Raw genomic sequence first — 22,855 nt, forward strand, 5'->3', positions numbered from 1 at the left:
CAGTGGCTTCAGGGCTGCTAATCATGTACTGGTTATTGGTGGAGGTGCTAGTTACAAAGGTGTGTTCACTTTGTGATAACTCATCAAGCTGTACACTTATAATGCATGCGCTTTTCCGTCCACAGGTTTCAATTAAAAGTTTAAAAAAAAAAATAAGCAAAAGGAGTCTACTTGGACTAGAATGGTGAGCTCTCAGACCTTCAGTTTTAAATAGAACTGCTGGTGGCTGAGAGATTAGAGTAAGACTACGTGGTCTCTTCTTTACTGAGTAGTTAAGACCAGTAGTACATAAGAGGTAATATATATGTTAGATATTACGTAGAAAAGGAACTACCACCAAGATGCCGGGTTTCTCAGATAATGTTTACATTTGTCTGAATGTCTTGATTTTTAACAAATTTCATTTTTTATTTTTATATTTGTTGAACCTGAGAGTTAAAATCAGAGAAAATCCTTGAACTTTTCCAATCTGACCTACACAAGTGATATGACTTGAGTTAAAGCCAGAATTTGACATGACACAGGCAGAAATGCTACTTTGTTTGTGTTCAGAAGGTCCCAGAGCTCTCCAACTTCATTATTTCTCCAAGTGGAGCATTTTATAAAACATTCCATTTTTTCCACCTGCTTCAAGCATTAATCTAGACAAAAGTTCCCATCACATATGAATCCAAATAACAACCCCAAATGAGTAATTCTGAGAAGTATACATCTTGTCCTTCACATATAATTGCTTATATGATGACATATTTAATTAATCTAATTTTACTAATTTAAAAGTTATCCAAGTAGGTTATTTTTTATGCTTGGAGGCTGTTCAAAGGTGATTACACATAACCCTTTCTGTGCTTTGGAACATATCCCTGTTTTAAAACATTCACAAGGGACAGTCTTGTAGCTAAGTACATAAGGTCCCTCCAGGTCCCTCGGCTTTGCAATCTTTTATCTCCAACGCATAAAAATGAACATGATGACTTTGTTCCCTTTTCCTTCCACTAATTGTTAATTGATGTTTATTACATTACGGCTATCTCCAAGACTCTTAAGAGAGTCTGAAATATTCTGAGTAATTCTGTAGTTACCTATGAAAAGGAAGAAAATCAACACAATGATCATCGTGTACCCAGAGTACAAAATAGAGCTCGCAATTTCTGTGATTTGGAGTTTGGCAGAGAAGTAATGAACTGCATATGTAAAAAGATAAACAGCTATAAAGCTTCTGGTTAAAAAGGATCGCCACCACCAATGATGATCCTGTAAAAAGAAGTAGAAAAAAAAATGACTTTTCAGATGAAATTTTAACCATAAATGGGTTAGCAGTTATAACAAGAACAAAAGATAAACTTCATAAAATAATGGATTAAAAGGAATAAAAGAGAAATTTGTATAAGAAATTTAATAAAATATGTAACGTATGTCCTGCTTGGGGTGTCCTAACAATTGTCAACTCTTTGTTTCCAGGGATACCACATGTGCCCTCTGGGATTGGACTTTTAATTTGTGCAGGCTGACTATCATAACATTGCCTCAGCCCTGGAAGGCATTCAGTTCAGCTTCTACATACTGGCCAGAGTTGTGCTATGCCTATTGATGCCTCAGGCCAGGCATTTTTTTAAAAGGGGGATAATATAGAATTTAGGCTAGACCTTGGGGTTAATAAGATTTGCTTTAACTGGCTCAATTCAGGACCCACGGATGGCATAACTGAGGTCAATGCTGCAGGTTGGTCTCACCCTGTTCCATGGACTCCTACTGATGATAATATATTTATTATTGCAAAGACACTGTGGCCAAGGACCATGGGGAAAGACAGTGGAGAAAAGAATTAACAGCAGATCTGAGGCTACTATCTTTAGAAAGTCTGCTTGCAAGGTTGGCCCTTGGCTTGCATCTGGGAATTTGGCATTTAGTCATTCCCTGATGATGTAGACTGGTTTGCTATGCCTAGACTGTACAGACAATGTGATTTATGGTGAATACTTGCTTTCCTTTGGGGAGTCTGGAATTTTGTAGTTGCTAGGCAGAGAGTGCCTATGTGACTACTCCCAATAAAAACCTCGGATGCTGAATCTCTAATGGGCTTCCCTGGGCAGAACATCGCACATTTATTACTGCATTTCTCACTGCTGGAGAAAGAAGCAAACTCAGTGTGCTCTCTAACGGGAGGGAGACAACATAGGAAGGCTGTGCCTGGATTTCTCCAGGATCCACCTGTCTTTTTCCTCACTGATCCTGTGGGCATCCTTTCGGTAGCCTACCCATGTATGCATCTGTATGCCTAGTCCCACGAGTCCTTCTAGTGAGTTACCAAACATGTGGGTAGTCTTCGGGACCCCCCAAAACATTTTCTTAGGAATAAAAACATATCTATTATATGCTTATTATTGTGTGCCTCATTAATGATTGCTGCAGATTCTCTACGGCAAAATGTACATAGAATTAATGACCAGATGATATGGTTTGGCTGTGTCCCCACTGAAATCTCAACTTGAATTGTATCTCCCAGAATTCCCGCGTGTTGTGGGAGGGACCCAGGGGGAGGTAACTGAATCATGGCAGCCTGTCTTTCCCATGCTATTCTCGTGATAGTGAATAAGTCTCATGAAATCTGATGGGTTTATCAGGGCTTTCCGCTTTTGCTTCCTCCTCATTCTTCTCTTGCTGCCATGTGAGAAACGCCTTTCCTCTCCCGCCATGATTCTGAGGCCTCCCCAGCCATGTGGAACTGTAAGTCCAGTTAAACTTCTTTTTGTTCCCAGTTTTGGGTATGTCTTTATCAGCAGTGTGAAAATGAACTAATACACCGGCTAAGTATACTACATAAGCATATTTAAATATACATACAGTTATATTTTGTACCTCTATACCAATAGCACAAGAAGAAAATGTCTAAGACAACATGTATATAAGAATCATTCCCCGAACTCTCCATTGTCTGTCATCCTTGAAGAGTCATATTTAACTACCAAAATGAAATGGATTTAGGGGATTTAAGAGAACAATGGACACTAACAGCTCAGTCATCCAGAATGATAGCGGGGAAAAATGGGACTGGGGTAAAAAGAACTATTTATGTCTGTGGTAACCAAAAGGCAATAAACTGAAAGAAGAGAAAGGACCCTTAGTCACAATCTCAAACCAACAAACCAGAATCTTGGCTTAAGCTGCAAAGAAAAAATTTAATTGTTAAAAAGAAAACATCGGCCGGGCGTGGTGGTTCATGCCTGTAATCTCAGCTCTTTGGAAAGCCAAGGTGAGCGGATCACTTGAGCCCAGGAGTTCGAGACCAGCCTAGGCAACATGGCAAAACCCCGTCTCTACTAAAAACACAAAAATTAGCTGGGTGTGGTGGCGGTCACCTGTAATCCCAGCTACTAGAGAGGCTGAGGCAGGAGAATCGCTTGAACCCTGGAGGCAGACATTGCAATGAGCCGAGATAGTGCCACTGCACTCCAGCCTGGGCAACAGAGTGAAACCCTGTCTCAAAAAAAAAAAAAAAAAGAAAAGAAAAGGGAAAAAAAAGAAATATCATTGAACTGATAAATATTAAATCAGTCCCTTATATTTTTCTGTTAACTGAATATCATGCAGCAATTACAATAACCAGCCAAAGAGAAATCACTTTCTATTTAAATTTTCCATCAAAGCAGCCTTAACTTGATAGCCACATTAAAGTCAAAATGTGTTAATAGGAAAACACAATGTAATACTGATCCCAAGTTGTAGAAACATGCAGTTATCATGTATTTCAATTCTTTTCTAAACACAGACTTCCAATTCCAGTAATGCAAGTATAGAAAATGTAAGATGCATTAGTTTCTTGTGGCTTCACCTCAGCACATAAATGAAAATAATACAGCAAAACTGTAACTTCTGAGCAAGTAATCACAAGACTTATAAAGACTAAGAAAAGGAAGTCAAACATGTAGTACAGCTAATGAGACCTGAAAATAAAAAGAGGTTTAAATAAACTTTAACTCAACAGTGCACACAGAAAGATCAATCCAAACCTATAAAACAGGCAGTCACACATTTCTCTAAACCTTTTTTTTCTTTTTTTTCCCCCCTAAACATTCAACTCTGTATTCCAAACCTTCACCTATCCATTAAGTACCAAAAAATAGTCCCTTACCTATGCAGTTTCAGAGTTTGGCCATATCTTCTCTAGTCAGAACCAGTGCTGCTACTTACTCATGTTTCTCTGTTCATATAAGTTAGTTCTCACTTGAGACTCATCAATATCACCATAATTTTCTCCATACATATTTAAAAACATTCTCTTTAGAAATGGAAGGCTGCAAGTGTCATAAATACCAACAACTACATCATAAAACAGAAAACCACAGATTCAAATACCACTTTTGCCTTAGAAGGCCTATTGACATTCAGCTTTTCCAAATATGTCTTTATAGCACAGCACACATAATTCTATTAAATATACTTTCAAACATGCATTTAAAAAAAAATCTGTGTGTAGATTACATCTAGGTGAAACTTTGAAAGAATGAAGTTAATTCTCTTGATTATTATAGACCTGAGCTAAGTTGGGATGATCAATGCCCATTCCAATTAATTAATTAATACTTTAGAGACAGGGTCTTACTGTGTCACCCAGGCTAGAGTGCAGTGGTGCGATCACAGCTCACTGCAGTCTCAACCTCCTGAGTTCAAGTGATCCTCCTGCCTCAGCCTCTCAAGTAGCTGGAACTTACAGGCCACCATGCTTGGCTAATTTTTTAGCCAAGCACGTGCCACCATGCAGCTAATTTTTTATTTTATTTTATTTCATTTGTAGAGACAGGATCTTGCTATGTTGCCCAAGGCTGGCCTTGAACTCCTGGCCTCAAGTGATTCCCCAGCTTCCCAAAATGCTGGGATTAAAGGCGTGAGCCACTACACCCAACCACAACATCCATTTTTAAAAGCCTTCTAGAAATAAAAAGAAACTGATGAACTGATCAATACCCCACCTAAAAATCTCATGTAAAATATATACCTGAGTATGAGAGTGAGGGATGAGGGTTGAGGAGAAGCACCTCTCTAGATAATAAATATATACAAATATATACAAAGTTGTATGCAACAAACACGTTGCTTCAAGACCAGCCTGGCCAACATGTTGAAACCCTGTCTCTACTAAAAATACAAAAATCAGCTGGGCCTAGTGGTACACGCCTGTAGTCCCAGCTACTCAAGAGGCTGAGACACGAGAATTGCTTGAACCCGGGAGGCAGGTAGAGGTTGCAGTGAACTGACATCACACCACTGCACTCCAGCCTGGGTGACAGAGTGAGATCCTGTCTCAAAAAAACAAAAATCAAAAATAAAATAAAAAACAAGCACACTGTTTTTCATTGAAATGAAAATTAATTGTCTGAAAAACCTTTTAGTTTTCATTGTAAAACTACTTTCCCATCAAGAACATCTGGAAAATATGGTTACTATAACCTATTTTGCAGCTTGTTTTTTTTTTGTATTTGTTTTTGTTTTTGTTTTTGTTTTTTTTAGATGGAGTCTCACTCTGTCACCCAAGCTGGAATGCAGTGGCATGATCTCAGGTCACTGCAACGCCCACCTCCCGGGTTCAAGTGATTCTCATGCCTCAGCCTCCCGAGTAGCTGGGATTACAGGCAGTCACCACCACGCCCAGCTAATTTTTGTATTTTTAGTAGAGATAGGGTTTCACCATGTTGGCCAGGCTGGTCTCAAACGCCCGACCTCAAGTGATCCACCTGCTTCGGCCTCCCAAAGTGCTAGAATTACAGGTGTGAGCCACCGTGCCCAGCCAAAAAGTAAATCTTTATAAATATTTCCATCAAAAAGTACCCGTTAAAAGTTGTGAATTCAAAAGGGTGACTATACTCAATAATAATTTAATTGTACATTTTAAAATAACTAAAAGAGTATAATTGTATTGTTTGAAACACAAAGGATAAATGCTTGAGGGGATAGATACCTCATTCTCCATAGATGTGATTATTATGTACTGCATGCCTGTATCGAAACATCTCATGTACCCCATAAATATACACACCTACTGTGTACCCACAAAAATTAAAAATAAATTTTTTTAAGTCATGAATTCAGTCTCAGTTCTCTAGGAAATTCTTCTAGGTCAGATTGTTATTTACTGGATAAAGTGGAGGTAAATGAAGTATTATCATACCAGAATTTAACCTCCTTAAAATATAGGAATGTTAATTTACTAAAAACTAACACTTTTAAGATTATGAAGATGTAACACTCACCAAATACTGTTCAGAATGAAAAAGAGTTGAATAAAAATACAACTGAAGGGTAAAATGCCACCAATTATGATACCAAGAAGTGGTTTTGTAAAGAAGTTCTATGGAGGAATCTGACAGGGGATCTGGTTTGTGTGAACTGGACAAGTAATCTGCTCGGAAAAAAATGAAGTGAGAATCAGAATGAAATGAAACTGAAAAACATCTATACAGATATTATCACAAAACAGAATCTTGAATCTGAAGAGGGCATGGAATATTTTACAGGAGCATTTTTCTCAAAGGCAGCTTTAAGAAAACAACAATTGTTTAAGAAAACAACAAAAAGCAGTCGTGTGGGCAGGAGCTAGGCCAGTGCTGTGCAATGGAAGTATAATGCAAGCTACATGTGTAGTTTTAAATTTTTTATTAGCCCCCTTAAAAAATTAAAAATAAACAGATGGAATTAATTTCAACATCGTATTTTATTTAGTCTAACATGTCCAAATATTATGATTTATACTTGTGTTAATATAAAATTATTGAGCAAATATTTTATATTATCTTTGTTATTGCTCTAAGTGTTCAAAATCTGGTATGTATTTTCCACATAGAGCCCATCTCAATTCAGACAGCCACATTTCAGGTGCTCAACAGCCACATGTGGCCAGTGGCACCATACTAAATGATACACAGCTAAACAATCAATAAGGATATTTATCCTTTTTTATAATTTCCAAGGGAGAGACTGGAAAGATTTACCAGTGACTATTCTAATGCAAAATAATCTAAAATGTCCAAAAGTTCTCTCTTAGAATTTGTCTGAGAATGTGTCAATAGTTTTCAGAAAATTTTCTTTTTGCTGCTCTCTGTGGAACTCCACCTCCCATTTTGACTTTTCCAACGTTTCTTCTGCAATCTCATGCTATATCCTTGAATAGTTTTTTGGTTGTGTGGCCTCATTGAGACTTTTCGGTATCCTATACCTTTTTCTGATATGTGGAATAGGCTAACTTCAAATCTGTAAACTGAATAGCCCCATTTCTTGGACTATATCTTGACTGTCTTCTCCCACTGTATAATCCTATTAGTTTTCTGAGTTGGCTGATGTCGGCCTTTCTACAATATGTCCTTTTAATTTGTTCATCAGAAGTAAAAGGAAATATAACAATTGATAATGTAGGAAATGCATTAATATCTTTGAAAGTGTTACTGTCTTTTACTTAATTTTTTAAAATATATTTTACTCCAAAATGATTATTCTCTGTAATTTTCTCCAGTGGGACTTTTTGTATTTCATGTGCAATATATACACCGAGGTATTATTTCAGCTATCGCTCAGTGGCCAAAAGCAGTATTTTAAAAGTTTACCTTTTCCTTATTTCCAATATATGCACCAAAAAATGTTAGTGGTACTGAAATTCCAAACCAAATTGTAAGGATATCTAGCAGAGTAGCAAAGGAGATGGTAGCTGATGACCCTTCCATCCAGAGAATTTTAGTCCTGATAAAGAGATCAGCAAAGACAATTCTGAATGGAGAAAAAAGTCATTAGAAAACAAGGGGTAGGGAGAGATTTGTTAAAGGCCACAAAATTACAGCCAGATAAGAAAAATAAGTTCTAGCATTCTATAACGCTGTAGGATGACAGGAATTAATAATAATATGGGCCGGGCACGGTGGCTCAAGCCTGTAATCCCAGCACTTTGGGAGGCCGAGCTGGGAGGATCACGAGGTCAGGAGATCGAGACCATCCTGGCTAACACGGTGAAACCCCTTCTCTACTAAAAAATACAAAAAACTAGCAGGGCGAGGCGGCAGGCGCCTGTAGTCCCAGCTACTTGGGAGGCTGAGGCAGGAGAATGGCGTGAACCCGGGAGGCGGAGCTTGCAGTGAGCCGAGATCGCGCCACTGCACTCCAGCCTGGGCGACAGAGCGAGACTCCGTCTCAAAAAAAAATAATAATAGTAATAATAATATGTTATATAGTCTCGAGTAGCTAGCTAGAAGGAGGATATTAAATGTTCCCAACACAAAGAAATAATAAATTTTGACATGATGGGTATGCTAATTATCCTGATTTGATCACTACACATTATATGCATTGAAACATCACTATGTGCCCCAAGAATATGTACAAATATTATATGTCCATTAAATTTTAAAATTTTTAATTTAAAAATGTATAGTGTACAACAAAAGAAAACAATATACCTTCAGGAAAATGTTATAAACATAACTTTTTTTGAGACAATGTCTTGCTCTGTCACCCAGGTTGGAGTGCAGCAGCGCAATCATAGCTTACATTTAGCTTCAACCTCCTGGACTGAAGCAACCATCCCACCAAAGTCTCCTGAGCAGCTAGGACTACGAGTGTGTGCCGCCAGGACTGGCTAACATTTTTTGTAGAGAGGAAGTCTCACTACCTTGCCCAAATTGTTCTCAAATTCCTGGGCTCAAGTGATCCTCCCATCTCAGTCGCCCAAACCACTGGAGTGGTGGGCAAGAGCCACCACACCTATGAATATCCAGACATTCTTTTGGTAAGAAGGATATCATAAATCACAATGTTAAATCCTAGAAGAATATTAAATCACAATTTGTAAACCCAGTCATTGAGCTATGACTTAAACTTGATACCATATAAGAAAGAAGATGGAAGTTTCTTATAGGATATAATTTCCACAGCCTACTCATTCTTGTACCTGCAAACTCTAGTAGAAGGTAAATAAGGTGTGAAGCAGTAGACCATGGAAAAAAACTCAATATGCTATATAGTGAACACAATCAAGAAATAGCATACATGGAAAACAGATTTTCAAATCCTAGGCTGAAAGGGGCCATAAGATGCCTTCAAGTTAGACAGGTATTCACTTAAGGAGTTTTAAACTGATTGCTCAACATCAACAGGCCAACTTTTAAGTCTACTGGATACATCACCAGGCAAGCCTAGCTGCTGTGTCCCTACTTATTTGGTACACCAGACAAGTTTCACCAAAGCTACAAGTGGGGATGGGTATGGATATGGATATGAGTGTTTCAGAAAGCCTAAAAAATAAGGTTGAAACAGTAGACAGAGGCTAGACTGTGGAAGACTTTGATTTTCTCCTTTTGGCATTAGGAAGCAACAGAAGAGTTTTTACAATCAAAACTCTGATACACAGTGCAGTTGTTTGGGAAGATGAACCCACAACATTGTGGAAAACAGACCTAAGGGACAAGATGATAGAAGAAAGGAGCCCAGATAGGAAGTAGTAAGAAGCTGTATAATGTGGTGATAGTTAAAATGAAAAGAGATGGATATACAAGACATGAAGAGTTAAGAATACCCATGAAACAAATGTGCACGTGTACCCCTGAATGTAAAATAAAATAATTTAAAAAAACAAAAAAGAATTAAGAGACTTTTGGTTAAAGATGGCAGATTTAACTCACACATTTTGCTCTGCTCCTTCCTCAAAACCGTGATAAAATTACAGTAAAGGAATTCTAAAAGGGCATAAACACACAAGATAGGAGAATAGAGGAGAAAAGATATAAGCAACAAATTTTGGAAACTAGATAGCAGCTGAACAATAGTAACTGAATTACCAGAACTGAGAAACCTGCATCCTAAGTCATCAGTAGGGAAAGCTGAAACACAAATCCATTTATACCACAGAATTCCAAAAGGGCTCAGGAACTTGTAGTACCAGGTATCCCTATAAGTAGGCATGAAAGAGAGGTAATAACCAGGAGGACTGCTTGAAAGTCAGCCTAGGTAGCTGACTTGCAGATTCCTTGCCCTGTTCTGCAGGGCCAAATAATTTCCCTTCCCAACACCAGCAGAATACGGAGGTCTGTTCTCTTGGGGAAGATCCCTGAAGCTCAGAAGGAAACTTTTAAAAAGAAAACCTATCATTGACATCCTTGGAGAGATTAGAGGAGATATTGCGACCATAAAGCAAGAAAAAGAAATTTTAAAGACTATTGAGAAAACAAAGGAGCCCTTGGGAATTAAAAATATGACAAGAGGAATTAAAACCTCAATAAAAGGTTGGAAGATAGAGATGATAAAATGTCTTAGAAAGCAGCATTTAAAAAAATTGAAAACAGGCAAAAATATAGGAAAATTAGATGAACAAGCCAGACATCCGAAAAACAGGAGTTATGGAAGGGGACAGAGTTCCTTATTAATGTCTTTTAGGGATATTAAGTACTTTGCTCAAGGTCAAACCACTAAAAGAGGCAGAGCTGGGATTCTAAGTCAGGTGTGTCTGATTTGTTAAGTGCAAGCTTTTTCTCATTCCACTATGCTATATAAAGCCTCTATGATGAGGCCTCTATGATGATAACTCTAGAATGTTAATACGTGTGCAACAAATCTGTAACTATCCTCCAACTTCATGTTTTTACATTCTAAATATTTCTTCCTGGGTGCAGTAGCTCATGCCTATAATACTGGCATTTTGGGAAGCCAAGTGGGCAGATCACATGAGATTAGGAGTTCAAGACCAGACTGGCCAAGATGGCAAACCCAATCTCTACTAAAAATGCAAAAATTAGCCAGGAGTGGTGGCGCGTACCTGTAATCCCAGCTACTCAGGAGGCTGAGGCTAGAGAATCACTTGAACCCAGGAGACGGAGTTTGGAGTGAGCAGAGATCGTGCCACTGCACTCCAGCTTGGGCAACAGAGAGAGATTCTGTCTCAAAAATAATAATAATAATAATAATAAGCCTCTATGATTAGAAAATTATCCCTGAACCCACTCCACCCATTACATCTGTCTTCTCCCCTCCTAGACATTTTGTCAGAGACCAGAGAGAGGGAATGTGTTAATAGCCACTCGATGATATTACCAGTTTAGGCTTTGAGGTCTACTGTTCAGGGAATCTCTGGTTAGCTCTTTAGTTGTACGTTCTCCCAAGGTCCATTCCAAGTCTATCATTTTAATTATGCCATCATATTTGTCATCTCTTCTCAATTTCTTATTTAGGATCATTGCTTTGGATGCTTTTTCATCTCTCATTACAAGTGATTTGGCCTTTACTCAATCAACTTCAGTCATCTGTTCTTTCATTTTACTATTTCTACTTCACTTTTCCCCCTTGTGTTTACAATTTCTTCTGTCTACTAACAACTTTTTCAGTAGGTATAGCTATTCTGTTCTCCAAAGGCTCATACTTTGCTCCTGTTGGAGATGTAGCTTCAAGCTCTTTCAAACAAAACCAAACCTCCACCTTATGTCCCATCAGTTTCTGGCATCTTAATAAGGAAGCCTGGTTTTCCATGATTTAACTCCACTTCTCAAAATGTTTTTAATACCTTTCTGCTCTAATGAATTTGTTTAGCCACAATATTCCTCTGCCAAATTTCCTAGCTTTTGAGAGATTCATTTCAGCTGTTATCATTCCTTGGCCAGAAAAATTACTTCTCACTTGACAAATCATAACCTCCCTTTTTATATATAAACTCAATTAACCCGTCTCAACAATTTCCTTTTGAAAGTACACTCTAGAATGTTAATATGTGTTTAACAAATCTGTAACTGTCCTCCAAGTTCATGTTTTCACATTCTAAATATTTCTTCCTATGTCAATCTCTAATTATTTCTAGACCTTTTCATGGAATCTTAAACAACAAAACTAGAAGGAAACTTAATAGGTCACCTGAGTTCATCTCCGACCTGAAACATTTATTCACACATTCATCAAACATTTATTGAGTACCAGTGTGTTAGGTCCTGGTATCCAAAGATAAATAAAACAAAACCCTTAGCTCTGAAAAAAACTCAATCTAGTGGGAGACAGATATAAACAAATAAATTACAATACAACATGGGAAGTGCTATAGCAGAATGATGAACACAGAGCACTAAGAACCCAGAAAAAAGGAGTGACCAAAAATGCTTTGTAACTCACAAAACAGTTTCACAATCCATTAGTTCATTTACTTCTCTAAACGCCTCTGTGACATAGGCATTACAGGCAAGGAAATGGACAATCAGAAATGTTATAGGACATTCCCAAAGTCACTCACCTAATATTGAGTGCTGAAATTCAAACTTTCTTCTTTCTATTTTAAAGTTTCAGTGCATACTCATCAAACTCTGCTGCCTCTTCCCTTCCCTACCTACCACTTTGGGGGTTACATGGAGGAAAAGTACATTGTTTAATAAACTTTACTGTCTCCACATTCTTTTAGGGAATATATATGTTCATTAATCGCTTCTCCATCTATAAGTTGGTGCAAAAGTAATTGCGATTTTGTAGTCAAAAGGAATTGCAAAAACCACAATTACTTTTGCACCAACCTAATAAATCCAGATCCATTTGTATGCTGTGAGGCACTGAAATTCTCTTTCAGTCTACCACATTTTGAGAAATAAGAATCCCAGTATCTTCTGACTCTCCTATTCACCTGAGAAAGTCCATAAAACCACTTAAGGGAAGTGTATCATGCTTGGTTTATTGCTTTAAAATGGCATTCAGATCTACTAACAGAACTAGGAAATTCAATCTGTTTTGCATTTTTAAATTATTCACGTTATTCAGTGATACAGTAAACATTTACTGAGCACTTACTCCATTATAAGGCACTGAGTTACACACTGTGAAAAATACTGAGATGAAGAAGACATAGTATTCACCCTCGTGAGTTTTAAAATATAGAATGAGAGATAAGACATATTACAAATAACTACAATCTAAGGAAGACTGTGATAAGTGTTGTAATAGTGATAATAGATACTGTACAAGTTAAGAGCATGGAAGTGGTGGTATTTGAGAATGAAAAAAAATTGTCATAGGGAAATTGGAAAGAAGAAATTACAAATAGGCCAGGCACCATGGCTCACGCCTGTAATCCCAGCACTTTGGGAGGCCGAGGCAGGTGGATCACTTGAGGTCAGGAATTTGAGACCAGCCTGGCCAACATGGTGAAACCTCATCTCTACTAAAAATACAAAAATTAGCAGGGCATGGTGGCAAACGCCTGTAATCCCAGCTACTCAGAATACTGAGGCATGAGAATCGCTTGAACCCAGGAGCTGGAGGTTGCAGTGAACTGCGATCACGCCAGTGCACTCCAGCCTGGGCAATAGAGTGAGACTCTGTCAAAAAGAAAAGAAAACAAAACAAACAAACAGAAAAACAACGAAATTACAAATAGATGGAACATCATGAGCAAAGCACGATGGTAAAATAAAATAGTAACTAATAACCACAGCTACCATTTATGGAGTACTTATTCTGTGTTAGGCACTGTTCTAAATGCTTTACATACATTATCCCACTTAATCCTTGAAGCAACCATACAAGGTAAATAATATCATTATATCCATACTGCAGATGAGGACATCTAAGTTTAGAGAAATTAAAGAACTTGCCCAAAGTTCCATGATTAGCAAATATTATTTGTTTGAAACTCCTTTGTTGTATATCTAATTTAAAAGACAACTGCATAATGCAATAATTATACATCCATATTGATGGACATGTGAAGTATAAAGGTATCATTTGTATGACAATAACAGCACAAAGGAGGGGGAGGGAAAGAGCTGTAGAGGAGCAAAGCTTTTAATACTGAAATCAAGTTGGTATTAATATGAGCTACATTGTTATAAATTAAGATATTAGCAATCCATGAAACAACCACTAAGAAAATAACTAAAAAGAAAAACAGTAAAAGAAATGACAAGGGAATAAAAATGGTACGCTAGAAAATACCTACTTAACACACAAAAAAAGGCAGTAATGAAGGAATAAAGGAACAGAAAAGACATAAAATATATAGAAAAAATAACAAAATGACAGATGTAAATTCTACTTTATCGATAACTACATTAAATGTAAATTGATGAAAATTAAAAAGAGATTGGAAAAAGTGTTCAAAAAATTATCCAAATATATGATGTCTACAAGAGGTATAATTTTGATTCAAAGGCACAAATTAAGTTGAAAGTAAAAGTATAAAATGTATGTGTGTGTGTGTGTGTGTGTGTGTGTGTAGCAAACAGTAACCAAAAGAGAGCTGGAGTAACTACACTTCTATCAGGTAAAATAGACTTAAAGACAAAAAGTGTTATGAGAGATAAAGGACATTCTGTGACAATGTAAAAGTCAATACATCAAGAATAAATAGCAGCCGGGTGCGGTGGCTCACGCCTGTAATCCCAGCACTTTGGGAGGCCAAGGCAGGTGGATCACAAGGTCAGGAGATCGAGACCATCCTGGCTAACATGGTGAAACCCTGTCTCTACTAAAAATACAAAAAAAATTAGCCAGGTGTGGTGGCAGGTGCCTGTAGGCCCAGCTACTTGGGAGGCTGAGGCAGGAGAATGGTGGGAACCCAGGAGGCGGAGCTTGCAGTGAGCCAAGATCACGCCACTGCACTCCAGCCTGGGCGACTGATCAAGACTCCGTCTCAGAAAAAAAAAAAAAAAAATAGCAATTATAAACATATATGTACCTAACCACAGAGCCCCCAAATTATATGAAGCAAAACCTGACAGAATTGAAGGAAGAAATAGACAACTCAACAATAATAGTTGGCAACTTCAGTACCCCACTTTCAATAATGGATACAACAACTAGACAGAAGATCAACAAGAGAATGAAAGACTTGAACAGCACTACGAACCTACTAGATCTAACAGACATCTACAGAACACTCCACCAAACAAGAGCAGAATATACATTCTGCTCAAGTATATATGGAACATTCTCCAGGGTAGACCACATGTTGGGCCACAAAAACGTCCCAATAAATTGAAAAGAACTGAAATCATACAAAGTATAATGTCATTGAAATAAATTAAACAAGGCCAAACAAATGGAAAGATATCCTGTGTGCATGAACTAGAAGACTTAATATTGCTAAGATGGCAATATTCTCCAAATTAATCCACAGATTCCATGCAATATCTATCAAAATCACAGCTGGCTTTTTTGTTTTATTCTGTTTGGATTTTATTTTTTGAGGTGGGGTCTTGCTGTTTTGCCCAGGCTTGCCTTGAACTTCCTGGGCTCAAGGGATTCTCCTGCCTCAGCCTTCTATGTAGTTGGGACTATAGGCACGTACCACTGCACCCAGCTTACAGTTGACTTTCTGAAGAAATTGAAAAGTTTTTCCTAAAATATATATGAAAATGCAAACATCTAGCCAAAACAATCTTGAAAAAGAAGAATGTTGGAGAACTCACACTTCCTAATTTGAAAATGTAATACAAAGCCACAGTAATCAAGATGCTGTGGTACTGGCATAAGGATTAACATATAAGGATAGACCAATAACATAGGATTGAGAGTCCAGGAAGAAACCCATAGATTTATGATCATTTGATTTTCACCAAGGAACTCCAGACAATTAAATAGGGGAAGAACAGTCTTTTTAACGAATGGTGGCAAGACAAACTGGATATCCACATGCAAAGAATGAAATTAGACTCCTATCTTGTGCCATATACAAAAGTTAACTTGAAATGGATCAAAGACTTAAATTTAAGACATAAAAATATAAAACTGTAAAACATAAAATAAATGTTAGTGACCTTAGATTAGGCAATGGTTTCTTAAATGTGACACGAAAACCACAAGCAAACAAAGACAGACTTTATCAAAACTTAAATTTTGTGCTTCAAAGAACTCAATCAAGAAACTGAGGCTGGGCACGGTGGCTCACGCCTGTAATCCCAGCATTTTGGGAGGCCAACGAGGGTGGATCACAAGGTCAGGAGATCGAGACTATCTGGGCTAACACGGTGAAACCCTGTCTCTACTAAAAATACAAAAGAAAAAAAAAATTAGCCGGGCGTGGTGGCAGGCGCCTGTAGTCCCAGCTACTCAGGAGGCTGAGGCAGGAGAATGGCGTGAACCCAAGAGGTGGAGCTTGCAGTTGGTGGAGATGGCGCCACTGCAGTCCAGCCTGGGCAAGATTGCGAGACTCAGTCTCAAAAAAAATTAAAAAAGAAAGAAAGAAAGAAACTGAGAAGACAGTCCATGGGATGGAAAAAAAACATTTGCAAGTCACATAACTGATAAGGATTTAGAATCCAGAATATATTTTTAAAACTCTTAAAACTCAACAATAAAAAGAAAAATAATTCAATGCTAAAATGGGCATTTTAATAGACATACTTCCAAAGAAGATATGCAAATGGTCAATAAGCACATGAAAAGATGCTCAATATCATTAGTCATCAGGGAAATGCAAATTAAAACTATAAAATAGGCCGTGCACCCTGGCATAGGGAGCGATCTCTGAGCGAGAAGGCAAGATGCATGTGGGATTCTTCCACCGATCAAGTGGAGAACAGGATAATCAGTTCTGCAACAAACAGAAGAAGCTACTGAAGCAGCTGAAATTTGCAGAATGCCTAGAAAAAAAGGGGGACACGAGCAAAGTAAATTTGGAAGTTATAAAGCCTTGGATAACAAAAAGAGTAATGGAAATCCTTGGGATGAAGATGATGTTGTGATTGAATTTATATTCAACCAGTTGTAAGTGAAGAACCCAGACTCCAAAATGATGCAAATCAACCTGACTGGATTTTCGAATGGAAAAAATGCTCGAGAATTTGTGGGAGAACTGTGGCCCCTGCTGCTAAGTGCACAAGGAAACATCATGGGAATTCCTTCTGCTTTCCTAGAACTGAAGAAAGAAGAAATAAAACAAAGACAGATTGAACAAGAAAAATTGGCATCTATGAAAAAGCAAGACAAAGACAAAGATAAAAGGCATAGGGAAGAAAAAGAAAGCAGCAGAGAAAAAAGGGAGAGGTCTGGTAGCCCAGGAAGATGTAAATCTCCTTCCCCTAGAAGACAATCTTCCCCTGTTAGAAGAGACAAAGCGCAGTCATTATCGATCTCCCGGTCACAGAACCAAGAGCCAGAGTCCTTTTGCTCCAGAAAAGAAGGAAAAAACTCCAGAGCTCCCAGAACCTTCAGTGAAGGTAAAAGAACCTTCAGTAGAACAGGCCATTTCTACTAGTGACATTCTGAAAGTTCCCAAACCTGAACCTGTACCAGAGCCTAAAGAACCTTCTCCGGAAAAAAAAAAAAAAAATCCAAAAAAGAAACGCAGAAGGAAAAGACCTGACCACGATCTCGGACACGCTCCAAATCAAGATCCCAGATGCGGTCCCACTCTCTTTCTCATACTCCACCTAGACGGTGCCATAGATCCTGATCAAGATCGTATTCACCTAGAAGGCGGCCAAGCCCAAGAAGGCAGCCATCTCCTCGAAGAAGAACTCCACCGAGAAGAATGCCTCCTCCACCAAGGCATAGAAGTAGTAGATCTCCAGTAAGATGAAGACGACGTTCGTCAGCATCCTTGTCTAGGAGTAGCTCATCATCCTCTTCATCTCGTTCCCGGTCACCACCAAAGAAGCCTCCCAAGAGGACATCCAGCCCCCTCGAAAAACGTGTAGGTTATCTCCTTCAGCAAGTCCTCCAAGGCGAAGGCACAGGCCATTTCCTCCTGCAACTCCACCACCCAAAACTCGGCATTCCCCAACACCCCAGCAGTCAAACCGTACAAGAAAAAGTCGTGTTTCCGTATCTCCAGGGAGAACTTCAGGTAGTGACAAAACATAAAGGTACTGAGAAAAGGGAATCCGCTTCACCAGCGCCGAAGCCTAGAAAGGTAGGGTTATCTGAATCGGGAGAAGATAAAGGTGGTAAAATGGCTGCAGCAGATTCTGTGCAGCAGAGATGCCCATACAGACGACAAAACCAGCAGTCTTCATCTGACTCTGGCTCCTCCTCCTCCAAAGAAGATGAAAGACCCAAGAGATCCCATGTGAAGAATGGTGAGGTTGGCAGGCGGCGGAGACATTCCCCTTCCCGGAGTGCCTCTCCATTACCACGAAAGCGCCAAAAAGAGACTTCCCCTCGTGGTAGATGGAGAAGAACTCCATCCCCACCACCCACCAGAAGGTGACGGTCTCCTTCTCCTGCCCCTCTTCCTCGACAGCGCAGTTCTCCACCACCACCACCACGAAAAAGAACTCCTTCTCCTCCCCCACATCGGCGCTCACCTTCTCCTAGAAGATACTCTCCTCCAACAGAGAGGAGATACTCTCCTTCTCCAACTCCAAAGAGAAGAACAGCTTCTCCTCCTCCGCTTCCTAAACAAAGAGCATCACCATCTCCACCACCAAAGCATTGGGTCTCCCATTCTCCACCTCCCAAACAAAGAAGCTCCTCAGTCACCAAGAGATGTTCACCTTCATTATCATCCAAGCACAGGAAAGGGTCTTCCCCAAGCCGTTCTACCCACCAGGCCCGATCACCACAATCTAACAAATGGCATTCGCCCTCACCACAGCCTCGAGCTCCTCAGACCTCCTCAGGTCTTCCACCCATTCGAATAGGAGGGTCATCATCACCCCAAAGAAGGCAGTCCCTGTCTCCAAATACTAGGCCCTTTAGGAGAGTCTCCAGGACTCCGGAACCTAAAAAGATAAAAAAGGCTGCTTCACCAAGCCCACAGTCTATAAGGAGGGTCTCATCCTCCTGATCTGTCTCCGGGTCTCCTAAGCCAGCAGCTTAAAAGCCCCCAGCACCTCCATCCCCTGTCTGGTCTCAGTCACCATCTACAAACTGGACACCAGCTGTACCGGTCAAAAAGGCCAAAAGCCCAACACCAAGAGCATCACCACCAGGAAATTCCGGTCAAGAAGGAGGTGGGAAGAAAAAGAAAAAGGACAAGAAACACAAACAGGATAAGAAGCACAAGAAGCACAAAAAACACAAGAAGGAAAAGGCTGTGGCTGCAACTGCTGCAGCTGCTGTGACCCCTGCAGTCATTGCAGCTGCCACAACCACATTAGCACAGGAAGAACCAGTGGCAGTGCCAGAGCCGAAGGAGACTGAAAGTGAAGCTGAGGATAACCTTGATGACTTAGAAAAGCACCTGCGTTGGCCAGGCGCGGTGGCTCACGCCTGTAATCCCAGCACTTTGGGAGGCCAAGGGGGGCGGATCACGAGGTCAGGAGATCGAGAGCATCCTGGCTAACACGGTGAAACCCCGTCTCTACTAAAAATACAAAAAACTAGCCGGGCGAGGTGGCAGCGCCTGTAGTCCCAGCTACTCGGGAGGCTGAGGCAGGAGAATGGCGTGAATCCGGGAGGCGGAGCTTGCAGTGAGCTGAGATCTGGCCACTGCACTCCAGCCTGGGTGACAGAGCGAGACTCCGTCTCAAAAAAAAAAAAGAAAAGAAAAGCACCTGCGTTGGCCAGGCACGGTGGCTCACGCCTGTAATCCCAGCACTTTGGGAGGCCGAGGGGGGCGGATCACAAGGTCAGGAGATCCACACCATCCTGGCTAACATGGTGAAACCCTGTTTCTACTAAAAATACAAATAAAATTAGCCAAGCGTGGTGGTGGGCGCCTGTAGTCCCAGCTACTCAGGAGGCTGAGGCAGGAGAATGGTGTGAACCCGAGAGGTGGAGGCTGCAGTAAGCTGAGATCGCGCCACTGGCCTCCAGCCTGGGCGACAGAGTGAGACTCCATCTCGGAAAAATAAAAAGAAAAAAGAAAAGCACCTGCGTGAAAAGGCCCTGAGATCAATGAGGAAGGTCCAAGTGTCCCCACAGTCTTAGGCGGAAATGTTTGTTATGATGTAAATTTTATTTGGTTTGTATGCAGTTCAATTTCAAAATTGCTAAAATGTGTTTGAGCTTTAGACTATAACATTTGTTGTAATAATTGCTAGGTTGAAGTTCACCATGTAAAACAAGGGGCATGGATTTACATTGCAAAAGTTGTCCACACTGTATTAGTGACATTCTTTCACTGACAGCTGACATAATTCATTTAGAGTGAAATATTTTAAGCCAAAAAAAATCCCCTTTTTAAAAAGGGGGGTTTAAATACTATTAGCATTTTCATGGTTCCTTTAAATGCCCTGGCTATTCCCAGAGCATTTTTTGTTTGTTTGTTTGGTTGGTTGGTTGGTTGTTTGTGGTTTTCTTTTTGTTTTTCTTTTTCTTTACATTTTTTTCGTTTGAGTCTTAGCACCCATTTAACTTATGCTTCTGACCTTGTATGTTCTGTAAGCTTGCCCAGAAATAAGACCACTGTTTTGAACTATCACAAAAGTATAAATGAATATCTTAATGCCATAGTCTTTCCTGTTGCCTGTGGAGTCTCTGCTGAAATGAATCAGGATTCAAGCTCTAGGATGAGACAGAAAATGAAAGCATGCTGTTTGCCAGGACACTGTGGATTTATATTGATGTGTAACAAGTTGATTTGGAACACTGGACCCTCATTCTGTTCTTCTGGTTTTGTGTTTTTGTTTTGCTTTTTCTTTTGTAAAGGCAATGAGCTAGTCCCAGGAAGGATCCTTCAGTTACATACAATTTTGTTTAATGAAATGTCATGGCTCTGTTCATATTTTTCTCTTGTTCTTCCAATCAGTATATAAAACTTTCCGAGCTCTTGTATTTGGAAGGCTGGAAGGGCCTAGACTTTGGAACAGTGTCTTGGTTTCACTGTTTTTGTTTTGATTTTTTTTTCAGTTTTTTTTTTTTTAATTAAAGCTATGTAAAGCTTGTGGATTAAACAGAATAAATTTCTAAATTTAAAAAAAACTAAAATAACACTTCATACCCACTAGGTGGCTATAATAAAAAAAAGAAAGAAAGAAAAGAAAGGATAGTAACAAGTGTTGGTGAGGGTACGGAGAAACTGGAACCCTAAAACATTACTGATAGGGATGTAAATGGTGCAGCCAGGTTTGAAAACAGTCTGACAGTTTCTCAAAATAATAAACATAAAGTTACCATATGACCCAGTGATTTCACTTGTAGGTATACATGCAGTAGAATTGAAAGCATATGTTCACTCAAAACATTGTACAAATATGTTTATAGGCTAGGCACGGTGGCTCACTCCTGTAATCCCAGCACTTTGGGAGGACAAGGCAGGCAGATCACGAGGTCAGGAGTTCAAGATCAGCCTGGCCAACATAGTGAAACCCTGTCTCTACTAAAAATACAAAAATTAGCCAGACATGGTGGCATGTGCCTATAGTCCCAGCTATTCAGGAGACTGAGGCAGGAGAATCACTTGAACCCAGGAAGCAGAGGTTGTGGTGAGCCGAGATTGCACCACTGCACTCCAGCCTAGGCAACAGAGCAAGACTCCGTCTCAAAAAAAAAAAAAAAATGTTTATAGCAGTGTAATTCAAAATATCCAAAAGGTAAAAATAGCCCAGATGTCCATCAAACGAAAGGTGGTACATCCATACAAAGGAATATTATTCAATCATAAAAAGGAATGAAATACTGATACATGATACAATATGAATGAACTTTGAAAACATTATCCTAAGTGAAAGAAGTCAGACACAAAATGTCACATGCTTCGTGATTCATTTATATTAAGTGCCCAGAATAGGCAAGTCCATAGAGATAGAAAATAGATTAGTAAATTCACAGCCAAGGGGATGGGAGAACGGGGAGTGTCTGCTAATAAGAACAGGACTTTTTTTTATTTTTATTTCAAGTTCCAGGGTACATGTGCAGGTTTGTTACATGGTAAACATGTGCCATGGTGGTTTGATGCACCTATCAACCCATCACCTAGGTATTAAACCCAGCATGCATTAGCTATTTTTCCTAATGCTCTCTGTCCCCACAACCCACCCCCCAAAAGGCCCCAGTGTGTGTTATACCTTTCCCTGTGTCCATGTGTTCTCATGAAGAGGGTTTCTTTTGAGGGTCATGAAATGTTCTGGAATTAGGATAGTGGTGACAGTTTTATAACTTTGTGACTATACTAAAAACCACTGAATTGTAGGCTTTAAAAGGGTGAATTTTATGATATGTGAATTGTACATAAACATTTTAGAAGAAAGAATAAAGGGTAATGGTAAAACTAAGAATGAATACGGTTTTTAGCCTATGTGACCAAAACAGTGGTGATAATATAAACAAAAATAAGAATTTCATGTGGGACAATTTGTTTGATAAAGAGAAATAAATAAATTCAGTTCTAAAGACATAGTACTTGAAACTGATCGTGAAAATGGATGCCATCACTCAAGGAGAGAGCCTGCAAAAATCAAGAAAAAGAGGAAGAGGAGAGAAGAAGAATGGGGAGGAAGAGAAGGAGAAAGAGAGGGAGAGAGAGGAAAGAGAAGAACCAAGAGGCGAGGATATAACTAGGAAGAAAGTCCACATTTGATAGTCAGGAGGATGACAGAAGGGAGTTAAGAGAAGGGAAAAAGAGGTGGAAGAACTAGAAGAGTACAATGACAAGAATAGTGAAAGGGAAGAACTTTTCATAAAGATGAGTGTAGCTGACCAGGCACGGTGGCTCACGCCTGTAATCCCAGCACTTTGGGAGGCCGAGGCAGGCAGATCACCTGAGGTCAGAATTCAAGATCAGCCTGACAAACATGGTGAAACCTCATCTCTACTAAAAATACAAAATTAGCCGGGCGTGGTGACGCATGGCTGTAATCCCAGCTACTCGGGAGACTGAGGCAGGAGAATCTCTTGAACCTGAGAGGCGGAGGTTGCAGTGAACCGAGATCCCACCATTGCACTCCAGCCTGGGCAACAAGAGCAAAACTCCGTGTCAAAAGAAACAAACAAACAAAAAAAAAAGAGTGTAGCTAATAGTCTGTCAAATGTT

General features: G+C 39.5%; 2 pseudogenes; one reads left to right on the top strand and one right to left on the bottom strand.

Moving 5' to 3' along the window:
• LOC117077868 overlaps positions 1-22,855 on the bottom strand; it is a 73,768-nt pseudogene that overhangs the window by 21,694 nt on the left and 29,219 nt on the right.
• LOC117078399 lies at positions 16,469-20,035 on the top strand (annotated as a pseudogene).

This window comes from Trachypithecus francoisi, unplaced genomic scaffold (assembly GCF_009764315.1).
Source record: "Trachypithecus francoisi isolate TF-2019V2 unplaced genomic scaffold, Tfra_2.0 Lachesis_group6, whole genome shotgun sequence".
NCBI lineage: Eukaryota > Metazoa > Chordata > Mammalia > Primates > Cercopithecidae > Trachypithecus > Trachypithecus francoisi.